A 6,000-nucleotide genomic window follows, 5' to 3' on the forward strand; every position below is an offset into this window, starting at 1 on the left:
ACTTGCACATATAGCTGTAGTTACAGCTGTAGCTATACAAATATATCCACAAAGAACTGGTTGGTGACCTGCTACGGCACTTGGATGTGCACAAATCGATGGGGCCGGATGGGATCCACCCAAGGGTACTGAAAGAACTGGCAGAGGAGCTGGCCAAGCCGCTTACCATTATTTATCAACAGTCCTGGCTATCGGGGGAGGTCCCAGCTGACTGGCGGCTAGCAAATGTGACGCCCATCTACAAGAAGGGCCGGAGGGCAGACCCGGGGAACTACAGGCCTGTCAGTTTGACCTCAGTACCAGGGAAGCTCATGGAGCAGATCCTCTTGAGAGTCATCATGCAGCACTTGCAGGGCAAGCAGGCGATCAGGCCCAGTCAGCACGGGTTTATGGAAGGCAGGTCCTGCTTGACGAAACTGATCTCCTTCTATGACAAAGTGACGCGCTGGGTGGACGAGGGAAAGGCTGTGGATGTGGTCTACCTTGACTTCAGCAAGGCTTTTGACACCGTCTCCCACAGCATTCTCCTCAAGAAACTGGCTGCTCTTGACTTGGACTGGCGCACGCTTCATTGGGTTGGAAACTGGCTGGATAGCCGGGCCCAAAGAGTCGTGGTAAATGGAGTCAAGTCCAGTTGGAGGCCAGTCACTAGTGGCGTCCCCCAGGGCTCGGTGCTGGGGCCGTTCCTCTTTAATATCTTCATCAATGATCTGGACGAGGGCATTGAGTGCACCCTCAGTAAGTTTGCAGATGACACCAAGTTAGGTGCGTGTGTCGATCTGCTCGAGGGTAGGAAAGCTCTGCAGGAGGATCTGGATAGGCTGCACCGATGGGCTGAGGTCAACTGCATGAAGTTCAACAAGGCCAAGTACCGGGTCCTGCACCTGGGACACAATAACCCCAAGCAGAGCTACAGGCTGGGAGATGAGTGGTTGGAGAGCTGCCAGGCAGAGAAGGACCTGGGAGTGATGGTGGACAGTTGGCTGAATATGAGCCAGCAGTGTGCTCAGGTGGCCAAGAAGGCCAACGGCATCCTGGCTTGCATAAGAAACAGTGTGACCAGCAGGGCTAGGGAGGTGATCGTCCCCCTGTACTCAGCTCTGGTGAGGCCGCACCTCGAGTACTGTGTTCAGTTTGGGGCCCCTCGCTACAAGAAGGACATGGAGGTGCTTGAGCGGGTCCAGAGAAGGGCAATGAAGCTGGTGAGGGGCCTGGAGAACAAGTCCTACGAGGAGCGGCTGAAGGAGCTGGGCTTGTTCAGCCTGGAGAAGAGGAGGCTCAGGGGTGACCTTATTGCTCTCTACCGATACCTTAAAGGAGGCTGTAGCGAGGTGGGGGTTGGCCTGTTCTCCCACATGCCTGGTGACAGGAATGGGGGAATGGGCTTAAGTTGCGCCAGGGGAGTTTTAGGTTAGATGTTAGGAAGAACTTCTTTACTGAAAGGGTTGTTAGGCACTGGAACAGGCTGCCCAGGGAGGTGGTGGAGTCACCATCCCTGGAAGTCTTTAAAAGACATTTAGATGTTGAACTTAGTGATATGGTTTAGTAGAGGACTTGTTAGTGTTAGGTCAGAGGTTGGACACGATGATCTTGAGGTCTCTTCCAACCTAGAAATTCTGTGATTCTGTGATTCTGTGATATTCCACTATACAGACAGAAAGATGTGAATATTCCCATCAAGAAAGGCAGATAATACAAATATGTATATATATATGTATATATATGTATGTATGTATGTATATATATTTTCCCCTGTATTTGCATTGCCAGAATTTCTCCTATGCACTGCACTTCATCTCCTCAGTCTTTGAGGTATTTCCACCTGGCCTTACGAAACAGACCATGCTGGAAATCCCCTTTCCAGCAGAGTGTGTGGACGTGCATTTTCCTCTCTTCTGCAGGGTTGCCCTCCACTTGCTCTTGCTCTTTGGTCATTCAGATACTTCTCATATACACAGTTGCTTCTAGGGAGTTTGGGGAGGTTGAGCTTGCCTGTATTTCAGTAGTCCCTTTCATCATCCCTGTAGCCAATTCTATATTTCTCTTTTACCATTTCTTATATCTGTGTCAAAAATTTCTTGTACAGTCATCAATGGTGGATGGTGCACCTCATTGGAGGCAAGTTAGAGTTGACTCACAGTTGTGGACTGTGGTTTTTGTTTGGTTGCTTCTTTTATTTTTGTTGGTGTTTGTTTATTTTTAATATACATTTTTTGTAAATATTAAAAGAAAAAGATACCCACACACAAAAATAACAACAAAAAACTATGTGCAGCCAGATGTCTGAGGAAGAGAGGTGGGAGTTGGTGCAAAAATCATAGAATCATAGTATATCCCAAGTTGGACAGGACTCATAAGGATCACAGAATCACAGAATCACAGAATTTCTAGGTTGGAAGAGACCTCAAGATCATCGAGTCCAACCTCTAACCTAACACTAACAGTCCCCACTAAACCATATCCCTAAGCTCTACGTCTAAACATCTTTTATAGACTTCCAGGGATGGTGACTCCACCACTTCCCCTCCACTACTCAAGGTGAGGCCCCAACAGTGCAAGGTAGAGTGGGACAATCACCTCTCTCAACTGACTAGCAATGCCGTGCTTGATGCATCCCAGGATACGGTTGGCCCTCCTGGCTGCCAGGGCACACTACTGGCTCATATTCAGCTTGCTATCAACCAAAACCCCCAGATCCCTCTCTGCAGGGCTGCTTTCCAGTGTCTCGTCACCCAAGGAACAGAGTTCCCCTGAAGGAGAGCAGTACAAGGGGAAGGGTTTCTGGCACACTCCTGAGAGGCCTGTGGGAGCTGCAAACCACACCAGTCTCTGAGACACTAGACAACTTTCCACCAAGATCCAGATCCCAAAGATGCACCAGCTCCCAGGGAAACATGGCCCTGATTTGTCCCCCATCATGAGGACACATTGAGCCATGCCCAGACAAGCCCTAGGGCTCAGGACAGCCCTAGCATGAGGACCCAGGAGTCCTGACTGCCGCATTGTTCCTTAAGTCCAGCGGGACTCTCAGGCTGGGCTCCCACAGCAGCCACCAGCCCTGTCCAGCCTGCCCCACAGCCCAGGACTTGCACCTTTGGACAGCTGACAGCCCCTTTGTCACCCCTTGAGAAGGAGCTCCTGACATCCTTACCTTTCGAGGAGAGCTGCAGGAGCCCTGAGAACATGGCAGTAAGGGTGGAAGTAATGGTCACTCTCCAGGAGCCCTTCATGCTGCTGGCCCTCAGCTCAGGACAAGGGATGCCCACCCTGGCTCCTCAACCACAACTCCTCTGTAAGGTGCCCCTGCTCCTCTGCCCATCAGCAATGGTTGGGCAGCGAGGGTTTTGTCACATCAGGGCTCCATGCACAACAGAAAATTGTCATTTTATTGGTGTAAGTCTGAAGATTGCCTACGTATTTTTTAAGAATTTCAAAAATTTCACTTCAATTAGCTGAAATGATCGAACACTTCTAATACAATATTTGAGGTGCCCATCAAAATGATCATATGATGATTATTACAGCATGAGAAAAAATACTGATCTTCCTCTGTAGTCGCATTGCCAGAACTCTGTCTCTTGAGCACCGCATTTCATCTTCCCCATCAGAGAATCATAGAATCATAAGTCAAGGTTGGAAAATGCCTCCAAGATCAGCTGGTCTAACTGATGCCCTACTGCCAATGTCACCCACTAAACCGTGTTCCTAAGCACCATGTCCAGCTTTTCCTTAAACACCCCTAGGGACAGTGACTCCACCACTTCCCTGGGCAACCCATCCCAATCCCTGACTACTCTTTCTGAGAAGAAATGTCTCCTAATTTCTAATCTAATCCCCAGCCCCAGTGAAATGTGAGGCCATTCCCTCTAGTCCTATCACTAGTTTCCTGTAAGAAGAGGCAAACACTCAGCTCCCCACCACTTCCTCTCAGTTAGCTGTAGAGAGCAACAAGGTCTCCTCTGAGCCTCCTCTTCACCAGATTAAACAACCCCAGTTCCCTCAGCGGCTCCTCATAACTGTTGTTTTCCAGGCCCTTCACCAGGTTTGTAGCCCTTCTCTGGACACGCTCCAGCACCTGGATGTCCTTCTGGAAGTGAGGGGCCCAAAACTGAACACAGTACATGTGGTACGGACTCACCAGAGTAGAGTACAGGGGGATGAACATCTCCCTGGTCCTGCTGGCTACACTACTGATACAAGTCAGGATGCTGTTGGCCTTTTTGGCTACCTTGGCACGCTGCCAGCTCATGTTCAGGCAAGCTTTGACCACACCCCCAGATCCCTTTCCTCTGCACAGCTTTTGAGCCACTCTGCCCCAAGCCTGTAGCCTTGCATTGGAGTTATTGTGAGCAAAGGGCAGGACCTAGCACTTAGCCATGGTGAACCTCATCCCACTGGCCTCTGCCCATTGAACCAACCTGTCCAGGTCCCTCTACTGGGCCTTCCTACCCTCTGGCAGTTTGACACTTCCCCCCAACTTGGTGTCACCTGCAAACTTACTGAGGGTGCACTCAATTCCCACATCCAAATCATCCATAAAGATATTAAAGAAGATGGGCCCCAACACCAACCCTTGGGGAACACCACTGGTGATTGCTCGTCAGCTGGATTTCACTTCATTCACCACTACCCTCTGGGCCTGGCCATCCATCCAGCTTTTAACCCAGCATAGAGTGTACCTGTCCAAGCCATGGGCTGCCAGCTTCTCCAGGAGAATACTGTGGGAGACTGTGTCAAAGGCCTTGCTGAAGGCTAGGTAGACTACATCAACAGGCTTTCCCTCATCCCCCAGGCAGGTCACTGGTCATAGAAGGAGATGACGCTGCTCAGGCAGGACTTTCAGGTATTTCCAGATGGTCTGATTAAAGAGACCATATCAGAAGTCACCTTTCCAGCAGACTATCTGGACATGTGCAGTTTCCCTTGTTCTGCAGAGTTTCCTTCCACTTGCTCTTTGGTCATTCAGATCCTTCTGATACATCCAGTTGCTTCTTGGGACTTGAGGGGAATTCAACTTGCCCATCCTTTGGTAGCCTCTCTCATCATCCATGTACACAATTCTGTAGCTGTATTTCTCATTTTCCATTTCCCATCTATTTGAGTCAGATGTTTTTCTGTACACTTATCCCCTGTGCATGGTGCAACTTGGATATGGCCCACTGCTGTGGACTTTTTTTTACTATTTTTTTTTAGCGAGTGTTTCTTTGCTGTATTTTTTGTTAAGTATTATTAGCAAAGAAACACAAAAAACAAGAAAAAACTGTTTGCATCTACTTTTCTCAGAGAAGGAGGCAGCAGCTGGTGGAAAGGGGCTGTAACATCCACCTGCAGATGTCAGTGGAGAAGTCTGATGTAATTAAAAGTGATGCTAGTCACGCTGGCTGATGTGAGAAGTGGTGGGGATGGAGAGCTGAGCAGCAAGGCTGACCACACAGTCTAGGACTTCAAGGGACTGCTTTTCCTATCCATCCAGACCTCCTTAGGAGACACTTTGGATTCACGTCAACTACTGAATGCTACTAAGTTAAATAAGCTTACATATGAAAATGTTGTTTTGTAAAGTGGTCATTGAAAACTTCCTCTTTAACAACACTCTTGAAAACTCATTAATTAACTGTACAAGTCTGGAAGACTGGATGAAAATGGCTGAATTGTAATGAGCCCCATGGTGCATTTGGTGCTGAGTCCATAAACCTAAGCTAGTGAGAAGAGAATGATGTAACTGCAGGAGAAGTTAAAGTCAGAAGGAAACTTTGAAGTGTCTAGGAGTATTAATGGGCCCCAGTGAGGGTCATTACTGACAAAGCCTCCCCATGGACTTGTTAGAGAACACAATTGGAGGCCGTGATTGCAGGTAGGCAAAAGCACTGGGCAGGAGACTCTAATACTGAGTAAAGACCTTGGTTTGTTTGGTGAAGCAGAAAGGCCAAGCCCTGTCCCCCAGCCCCTGGGCAGGGAGGTCCTGTTCCTCACCCATGGCTCAGGGCTCTTTCTGGGGCA

Source organism: Anas acuta, chromosome W (assembly GCF_963932015.1).
Source record: "Anas acuta chromosome W, bAnaAcu1.1, whole genome shotgun sequence".
In the NCBI taxonomy this organism is placed as follows: Eukaryota; Metazoa; Chordata; class Aves; order Anseriformes; family Anatidae; genus Anas; species Anas acuta.